Here is an 11,064-nt window from a genome sequence, read left to right as displayed (position 1 = left end):
AAATAGCAGACACTACTAAAGGCCACAGGAATTTCATCTTAGTTACTTGGATGTTCCTAGCAGTCATTTGAATAACCAATAGAATTGTCTTATTAAAAGTTCCCTCCCCTTTCATTGTTTTCTTATAGTGTACCCTAGTAAAATAGCTATCCTTCTCTCCAGCTCTGAAACAGAGCATGCGCACCTCATTTAATTTTTTCAAAATGCGATAAAACCATCAAAAAGTAGATTGTGATATTATTATGCTTTTATCGCAATTACATTTTCAATGAAAAAAAAATGACACACGGATGAACGCCAGGGAAGGGCTTATAGCGGCATAAAGTCACAGGCACTATACCAGCAATATATGCACACACGATCATGGTAGCATCCAATTCAGATTCTGACCCTCAGCAGGACCGGGACTACTGCCTTAATTTCTTACTAAAGCATGAGAGTTTCTGCCAAATTCAAAGGCTCCAGACTACGAAAACCGCCACCACAAACCTAAAACTTCAAACCTCCTTTAAACTCTTTAATAAGTCTGTGACAAATAACTCCAAACCACTCTCAGATAAATGCACTCCATGTAACCTATATAAATCTTCCTTCTCGGAACGCAAATCTGGGTGCTTAACAACTTTTCCCCCTCCGTGATTAGCTGAAAATCCTTTTTTATGGCGTTAATAAGCTCTATACTCTTACACGTACCTAAATCATTGCCTCCTAAATGTATCAACAAACAATCAGGGGCACCCCACTTTTCTTCAAAGTCCCAGAGCACACTCAATAGGTTGCGCCATCTCATTCCCCTTAAACCTATCCACCTCACTTCAATGGGGAACGACTTGGACATCCTGTGCCTACTGGCCCAATAAACATATGAGGGACCCACAATCCACACCCGGCTTGATAATGTCAAAAAACCTGTAGAAAAACAGCAAAACAAAGAAAATGTTATATAATATTACTAATATTTAACCAAACTGCTAAAGAAAACAGGGAAGGATAAAAACTTAGTTGTTTAGGCGACCCAGATGGAGGTGAAGAACACCAAACCTCAAAAATTTTGTGAGGAAAAATGTGAAAAGAACTCCAATCCCCCTTTAACGGCGGTTGGCTTATGGCCCTGGGATTCCCAAACAACAAACTCGCAGGACGACTTCCACCGCCCTATCCTTTTAATATCTTTGCTGGAAGAACTTGTCGGTGCTGCACAATTCGCTGCACCTACCCTGAAAGAATGGGTCCCATAACTCTCCAGCGGAAGGTCCAACGCTATCAAACACCTATTGAAAACACTTGTAAATTGAAATTTAGATAAAGGATTAAGATCCTTATGAACCAACCATTGCCCCCCCCCCCCCTTCGGACGAATCCGGCCATAAGCCTCTGCTAATCTTACTGGGCAAATGCTCGGCTCCAGATGCATAGGAACAGAAATCCATTTACCTCTCCCCAGTTGATCCGTTTTGGAATGATGTGTTTTAATAAGGATCTTGATCCTTAAACACTACATTATTCAATAATATACCTGAATCCACTGAACTTTTGCTTTTTGCCACTAACTCACCTAATCTTAAAGTGCCGAAAAAAAGCTACAGCAAATGCTAAACTAAAAAGGGCCACCTCGAAATCCCCTAATGCAATACCCGAAACGGCAATAATTAAATCCTTCAATCTCATCCTCAGGTATGTTCAAATCTCTCACTGTAATCTGCCTATAGCAATCTGAACTTCTACAAAACATCTCTGTACTCAATGTATGTTCAAATCATTTGTAAGATAGTTATGTGATTTCTGGTTTTGTTTGTAATTTAAATTCCCTGTGTTTCAAATTTTTGGTTAGTGCTGCATATTTAATGAGGGCAGACTGGGATGGTGTTTGCTTAGTCAAACACTGTGTAATCTAACCCCTTTGATTAGTGGGACATTTGTCTCAGCTGTAGTCGTGTCAATTTACCATAGTATATCTGTAGCTTCAGCCATGCACAGCTGTGCGTGTCAGCTGTGTGTTCCAATACTCCAGAGGTTCTCAAACTCGGTCCTCGGGGGCACACACAGTGCATGTTGTGCAGGTAACCCAGCAGGTGCACAGGTGTATTAATTACTCACTGACACATTTTAAAAGGTCCACAGGTGGAGCTAATTATTTCACGTGCGATTCTGTGAGGAGACCTGCAAAATATGCACTGTGTGTGCCCCCGAGGACCGAGTTTGAGAACCTCGGCAATACTCAAAGCGTTCCTATCTCTAAGCATTTTGAAAAGTAACAGTTAAAGAAAACAGTTGAACAAACATTGAACAACATCAAGAAAGAAATCCAGAACATTATGTGGACTCACCAAACCTCTGCTATGAAATCACCAGGACTACGCCCACTAACCCTCTGGCAGAGAACATCAGCAGTGCCTTACAGGCCTACCCCTCAAGGTGAGCAGGGAGCACTGGTGGGGAGAGCACCAAAGCCAGGCTCAGCATGATTATTTACCTCAGATTTGAGTGTGCTCCCCACATTCTCATACCCCCCCGTACTGCTCCAATTAGACCAGGATAATTTCGCTTCTTTCGTTGTTTACCTGCAAAGATGATCTCATCATGTGCTTTCTTCTTAAAAAAAAACAAAAAACACTTTTACTGCATATTTCCACCCTACCGTGTGGTATTCCTGTGAGGTGTGCTTCCACTGATTGCACACCCTGCCTGCAGCATCTAACACAGTGCACCCCAAATGGGGGCCTCTGGTGGTTCCTCTGCAGGCAGGATGTGCCTCACGTGGATTTCTCATACAGGTTATATCATACGACTACACAAGTGCCCGTTCTCTCATGTATGCATTGGGCCCATGTATGGCTTACCTCCCAGTGTAACCTCTCTAGCGCACCCAATATGGCTGCCTCATCTGGTACGCTTGTGGATGGGATGGAAATACATATACCTGATAGTTTTGTTTGTACCCTACTCTGAATGTTAGGATGCTGCAATCACCCCCATTTTGTGTCACCTCTTCTAGGGATGGACTATTCCACCCAGGGTAATCCTACGCTGTGTGCCGAAGATGGCTGCCGCACCTGGTACCCAGTGAGGGTGGAATACACAGCCCATGGAAGTTATTACCCAAAATGCCTACACCAACCCTGCATTATGATTACTCTATGCATTTTAGATTTTCATTTTTATGCCTGTGTATTGTGTATTAATCTTCTGTATTATGCTTGTTTTGATGTAAAGCGCCTTGAGTCCTGTTTGGAGAAAGAGCGCTATATAAATAAAATTATTATTATTATTATTATTATTATTATTATTATAATTATAATAACTCAATGTCGATTGGTCTGCGCGCGTCGTTTACGCTTGCTTGTTCCTTAGCCCAACCCCTCAAAGCCTTTGATAAAATAAAAGATTTAGGGGTAAATTTACTAAGATGGGAGTTCTATTTAAGATGGGATGTTGCCCATAGCAACCAATCAGAGTCTACTTCTCATTTATCTAGCACCTACTAGAAGATATTACCTGGAATCTGATAGGTTGCTATGAGCAACATCCCATCTTAAATAGAACTCCCATCTTAGTAAATGTACCGCTTAGTTGGGTCTGTCGACCCTTCCAAACGCGAAAAAAAATAGGATTTTAATACCTACCGGTAAATCCTTTTCTCTTAGTCCGTAGAGGATGCTGGGGATGCTTCAATAACCATGGGGTATAGACGGGATCCGCAGGAGACATGGGCACTTTAAGACTTTGAATCGGTGTGTACTGGCTCCTCCCTCTATGCCCCTCCTCCAGACTCCAGTTTAAGTAACTGTGCCCAGGGAGACGGACATTTCGAAGAAAGAATTTATTGTTAAACCACGGTGAGCATTTTACCAGCTCACACCTCCAGTATGCCGCAGAACGTGGCATTCAATATGTGAATGCCAAATTGCTTTCTCACAAATATTTAAAATGCCCGCTCTAATATATATTGTAAATGCCTGCACCTCTTATTGCCATATCCCATGAATGTGCGCTATATATCGCAAAACACTGCATCCCATAAGAGAAAACAATACACCCACACATTATCTGAGTTCCAAAGCTCATTGATGTATATATTTGTTATTAAAAGGATATGGATTCGATATATATTACAAATTACAGTATACCTATAGTTACATGGTTACAACTCACACAGTAAGCAGTTAAAACATACAGTTACAGTCACAGTTACATACAGTTACATACAGTTACAGGCCAGCATACAATACCATTATCCTTAAGTTATATAAATTCATCTTTCCATATCACTCTCTCTCTCTCTCTGTAAATAAATGCAGGAACTGGTCTGCCAGCAACTCCTTCATCCTCTGGTACCAAAAAAGCAACGAACTTCCTATGTGGTCAGCAATGTGTTATCTAGTTTCTGGGGGAGGGGACTCACTGATTCATGATGAGTCACTAGTCTTTTTGTATATGCTGAACAGGTTCAGCCTTGGGGACGTCCAAAGGGGCTGGCCTGAGCTTCCTGTCCACTACCTGTTTGAAATATCTATTATTCTAATAAAAGTGATTTTAGCTTACATACATTTAATCATAATTATTTGTTGCAATGTCCTACAACTTTATAGCAAGTATCAAATGAATCTACACATTAATGTGGTTGCTTTAATAGTAAATATGACCGGTCTATCTTGTTTCGTTCAATTACACATACATGACATTACTTCATTATATATAATTTTAAATCATCATGATGTCTGGTGCTTGATATTATTATAGTTATGTACTGTATGAAATAAGTGTTGAATCCATCTCTGTGGCATGTCCGTGTAAATGCGTGTGTTACCATATATTGCTGTGCTTGCTGCGCGTATTTGCAAGTATAGCGACTTATATGTGTGTAGTTTGTATGTTCTGTTTATGTAATATTTTTGACTTCGACAGTCCACCCTTTGGCAGCAAACAATAACTGCCATCAATTATTAACATAAGAAAAAAAATATTTCATACAATAATCGGTGACCTAGACACAAGTATGTATGCATTTCGCAAATCAGACACTTGACTATATTTGGGGAAGACAGGGAGGAGGACGAGACATCCTCTATATGCACTCGCCGGTCACGGGACCACTGGTTGGGTGTGGGACAACATTCAACCTATAGAGTATGCTGGGACAGTGCTTTGGCCTATAATGTCTGATTTGCAACGAACATTTCACACATACATGTACCTACGTCTTTGTACACTGATGTTTGGATTCGATTGAGGTTCTGCTGGGTAGATGAAGAAGACACAAATCGTGACAGTGACATATAAAATTTTCATGATCTACATATTCCTATCATTTTCTGAACATTGTTTCCATTTCTGGAACATATGCTAGGTCTGTTTAATCATTGAACAAGGGTTATAAGTAGTGTCCTTCCTAAATAACATAAACCTTCGGAGTTCGGGGAGAGCCACTCATAAACCTTTCTTCCACATATATTAATGAGCTCTTTATCTGCAATGTGTGAATAGCCATTGTCTGATTGTTCCTGATTACCTCTGAACTCCATAACTACTAGAACTTTGATTTTTCTCTGACTTTAACAAACTGATCGGCTAATCCTGGGATCCTATAAGGAAATCACTCCTTCCTCCAGAACCGGTTCCAGTCCCACACTCGACTCCTCATAAAAAAAACCTCGCAAAAATAGAATATCCTGAAAGAAAATGTTTGTCAGCGGGAAAGAGAGAAAAGAGAAATAGAACAAAACAACTCTTGTTCATAACAAATCAATTACAATGACTGGTCTTTCTGCAGTCCTTTAGTATGCTCAGGTAGTGTTCAACAGTGCCGCCTCTCAGTCTTCACGGAACAGAGTCTCTGGTGATACTTTTGCGATCTCACTCCATTTATGAGTTCCTTCCGGACTACCGACTTTCCTGCAATGGGAATCGTGGACCCAAGTCTCACTCTCGGCTACTTTCACTGGGATAGTGCTGTCAACAAAACTTGGTATGGTCCTTCCCACCTGTCTATTAGGCAACCTGAGCGTAAGAACAATCACACAGTCTCTTGGTTCACAATCAAGACATTTAGTATTTGGCATACCAGCAATCAACAGTTTCAAGTTCTTTTGTCAAGTTCTCAAATGCTGGCTCATCTCAGTAAGGTACTGTACTGTCACCTCATTGGTGTATTTCTGATCATTGTGCGGATCAATCATGACATGAGGTTGTCTTCCAAAAACAACCAAAAAAAAGACACAAATACCAAAAACAAAACCAAAACAAATTTCGAAGAGGGTGATTCGTTGAGTGAAGATCTGGGAGTAGTTCCGAAGCTACATAATACTAGTGGCAGTATCTATGATCACAATAGTACAATTTCAAGCTTTGCTCCTACTTCTAGGGGTACCATTATCTACACACACATTTTTACGCAATTTTTCTTTGCGGTAAACACAGCAGCATCTGTGGCGGCAGGAAATGGCTCTACCCAGTTTGAGACAACATCAGTGCACACCAATACATAACAATAATTCCTAAAGGGTGTTAACTGTACGAAATCGATTTGTATTTCCTGAAAAGATCTGTCTGCAGGAGGGATATGGGATGGCTCTGTTGGTATTGCTTTACCAATATCCTTCCTCAAGCAAGCAAGACAGGTCATTGCTCTCTTACCTGCATGAGAATAGAATACTGGCGCACACCAGTAGGCTCTCATCAGCATGCACCTACCCTCTTTGCCTAGATGAGTCAGACTGTGTGCCACCTCAGCTAGACTTGGAAGGTATGCTCTGGGGGCTACTGGCTTACCGTGTCCACCTGCCCACAGTCCTGAGGACTCCTGGCCAAACCCCTTTGTCCTCCAGACTGCCTTTTCCTGTAGGGAACACAATTTTTTTTTATCTTACTTTAACTATTGTGTGTTTGCAATGTAGAGTACCATGAGCATAACTCAAAAAAAAAAAAAAAAGAAACAAAAAGAAAATGTCAGGTTTGCCATTCACCAACAGGCATATCAGTGTCTATACAAAATTTCCCTTAACCAGTAATCCCATTCTCCACCCTTTGTGCATGACAAAGCATACTGCAGTAATACTAGTGTCATCGTGCTGTTGAGATATACTGGGTTCGGGCAGAACTCTGAAGGACCTAGACATGTGGAGTTTGAACTGTACTTGGGTCCATGTATTGTACCACCCTGTGTTAATGCAAAAGATGAAGAGGAAACTGTAGAGAAACAGAATAGAGGTTAGTGACAGATGAGTTTGTAGAGGTGAAGATTTTATAAAAATTTGACAACTGGATTGGGCACTACGGGGAAGTGATTCTCTACTTGGTCTATACCCCTTATGTGACCCAGTGGACACCGGTTGTAGGTCCATATTGATGTGCAGTGTTGCCCGAGATTGACAAGTGGGAGACGGGAGGACGCTATATGCGTCGGCTTGAAGACGGGAGCAGAATCAGCTGTTCAGCGCCTGCGGTGCACAGAGCTCCGGGAACCGGACTGACATCTCTCTCTCAAAGTCATTAAAGGTGTGTGCACGGGAGCCAGCTTCAGTGGGAGACGGAGGACGCCACTCGTGGTTATTGGAAGACGGGAGCTTTCTTCTACAGGTGCTTGCGGTGCACTAAGCCCCGGGTGATATATCAAATTCCTCCATGATTTTTGGATATCTTTCCCACAAGTAAAGAACCATCCGTTTATGTGAGCAATTGGTTAAGTCCATTCATTGGTATATACATAAACAAAGGCTCCATATATATCACACCATATGATATTTAATCATGAAATATTTATGAGCACATCTAATGGGACTGTCCTATTTGCAAACAAAAATAAGGACATTATCAACTTTATGAGTATTGAATAGCCCACTGTGGTCACTATTAGCTATATGATCCACCTCTTATGCTCAATTAGTAGTTTTATTATTTAATTATTGATTTAGTTTTATTTATATGCGCATATTAATTATTTCATTCTTCGATGAATTTTCAATGTGTTTTTACATGATTGATTTTATAGATATTAAAACCATCTTATAATTACTCTATTGAGTGTATTCATGTCCTGTTGCCTCTAATTAAGTTTAATAGCGCAAGGGGTTATATAGTTCGTTTTAGAACAGTAGAATGCAACATTAGTCTTCGTGGGTGTCTAACATACTTTGTACTTCCTGAGTGGGAGCACAGTATATCTAACAAAATTAAATTAATCAGGGGCCATTTCTGCTAGGAAAAAGAAGCAAAAGTTTAGAGGCCCCATCTTAACCCCAGCAAGTTTTGTCAAAGGGTAATGTTGCATTTATTTTGTTCTTCCCATTAGCCGAATCTGTGTTTTCTATATGGCTTATGATTCCTTACTATATGTCCCTTGGTCCCGTCTATGTGTTTAATAATGTGACTTGTGTTTTCTGTCTAGGGGATCTATATTGACTATGTGTCCTACTACTCCTACAATCTCTGGCAAAATGCCTTTCCTTCCTGCAAGTGTAACATATTATTGACCATTAGGGATCTGGGGTTTGGACTGATGGGTCTTTCCTGTATATGCCAGTATACTTACCGTCCTCAACCTCTCCACCTGTTGTTCTCTGCGCCTAGCACTATTCTTGTGATGTTTAATAGCACACTATCTAAGATTAGCTACTGTGACCCCTTTCCAATTTTGCAAAGAAGTCTGCACCCTGACACTCAATGCCTTATTGAGCCGTCCATTTGCACAGAGATAGCCACCTCCCATTTGCCGAATTAGTGTTTACCAGTGGTCTTATCCAGATGTAGAGTTTTCTATTACTGCAAGAGAAAAATAAATAAATAGTTTAACAAGCTTCTAGGTCATGCGAAGTATTCATTCAATCCTTCTCATTCCGTATTAAGGGTCTGTACATAGTCCAACAAACATTTCCGAGCTCATCTTGACTAGGGGCATTACTAGGAATGAATACTTCTTATATGGTAACTGAAAGAAATACCCTGGGGTTACCTTGTCTCTAACAAATCTAAGTTTATCCTGCACCAGACTGAATATAATTAAATAACTGAATCATGAAAACCAACTAAACAGAAACAAATTAAGCCCAAATGGGCAGCTATTCTTGCGTTGGAGGTGCTCCCAGGAATAGTGTACCAGATACAAATTGATTTGGTGGGTGTGGAAGCACCCACACCTCACCAAAAAGAAGAAATTCCTATGTTTGGAGCACTCTTTTTAATAATGTTATGTATGAATGGATGAAAAATGTATTTAATTTAAAACTTAGCTTTTATTATTCAAATACTCAACTAAAAAATGATAACAGGGGTATACTAGAAATATCAATTAATAAATCCCCTTATAAGCAGTGGTAAAAATATTAGTAAGTGAGAGCAAATACTATCGTCTTGAAATTATGTATTTTGCTCAAAAATTAATAACAAGACAATGATAGTAATCTATCAAACTTATTAGATAAGCAGCAGTAGTGATATTGGTGATATATATTCTTGCATGCAATAAAAAGATTTTTTTTTAGGAAATTAATTAATCTTTTGATATTAAACTTGAATATCTCATATAAAGTCCAAACTGATAATATATATCTGGATTACACCTAGGCGGTATAAATAATGCTATACATCTAGGATCGGCTTCTCCCCATACTTCACAAAGTTTTTTTGTGCATCAGATACTCACATCCCTTCCATACAAAAGAAAAAGAAAAATTGCTATCCATGTCTGTGTAAAAACAAATGAGGAATACATAGTTGCAATTAGACTGTGCTGAGCACTCTGTCTACATTTAGGTTCATTTGTATCTTTAAATAGAAAGCTGACACATTGATGTTTATATCAACAAAGTGTGTAACAAATGCAGGTGCCTTACACAGCCACTATTTGTAAGGGCCACATTCTAGTCATGGTGTAACAAACCACATAAGTCAGTCCAAAATGATCATTTTTTGGAAAATAAATAACAATATACATTAGAGCTCCTATACAGCTTGTTAATTATCTGTATTCAGAAATCATATTATTGCATGGAAAATTTAAACAAACAAGATCACGTTGTAATGTGTCATAGACAGTAGGAAAGAAAAGATTTTTTACACTGGCATGGATAGTAGAAAAATAGATACTAACACTCTAGTCAACTAATCCCATCTGCTGTCTAACCCAGTGGTTCCCAATCTTTTTTCAATCACGGCGCCCTAGAGTATCAGAATTTTTTTCACGGCACCCCTAGGCCAAAGGTTTCTTATTGAGAAATAAAGAAAAATATTAAATTAAGTAAATTTGTGCTTATATGTCATCATTAGGGTCAATTGTGTGGTGAGGGACAAGATTTGCTTCTGTTTGTCCACATACTTTATGATTGGCAGCCACCAGCACTGGCTTTGCCTATTACATTGAACATAAATAATTTTAATTGGTCCTGGACCACCAACCCGAGGCACCCCTGCAAGTGTCCTGAGGCACCCCAGGGTGCCACGGCACACAGTTTGGGAACCACTGGTCTAACCTCATCCATGAGCGGAGGAAAGATGAGAGTAGGACCGTCGACTGTGTTACGGAAATAAGAAAAATAGGCACACTGGCTGAGGACCCCGTCGTGGTGTTAGATGGGCCCTGGTGCTTATAGGCCTTGCAAGGTCCTAAATGCGCCACTTGGGCCTGAGCCAGAGTCCGAGAGTAAAAAGGACCACAGTGACAGTGTAAATCACACTGGTATTGAGATCACTAAATCATTGGGAAACATTTAAATTGTGTACTGAAATTGCCCACACTAGAATTACTCCTAGTGGAAAATATTGCTAATACAGGATAACTATAATATATGTCTTGTTGAGCACAGATTGGACAGTATCTCAGGTATTCATATCCACATTGGTTGCACATTGCTCATTGCCATATTGCTTAAAAAGGTTGATACCTATTGTATTAGCAAGAGTACACGAAAATCACCTATCACATGTGAGACTGAAACAAAAACTACAGGAAAAGAGAGGATAGTAGGCACTCCAGTTCACTGATCCCATCTGCTGTCTGACCTCATCCTTAGAGCGGAGGACAGATGAGAGTAGGATCGTGGGCTGTGCCGTGGAAAAAAGAGAAGACGGACG

Source organism: Pseudophryne corroboree, chromosome 1, assembly GCF_028390025.1.
Source record: "Pseudophryne corroboree isolate aPseCor3 chromosome 1, aPseCor3.hap2, whole genome shotgun sequence".
Taxonomy (NCBI): domain Eukaryota; kingdom Metazoa; phylum Chordata; class Amphibia; order Anura; family Myobatrachidae; genus Pseudophryne; species Pseudophryne corroboree.
Note: the sequence above shows the minus strand (reverse complement) of the source record.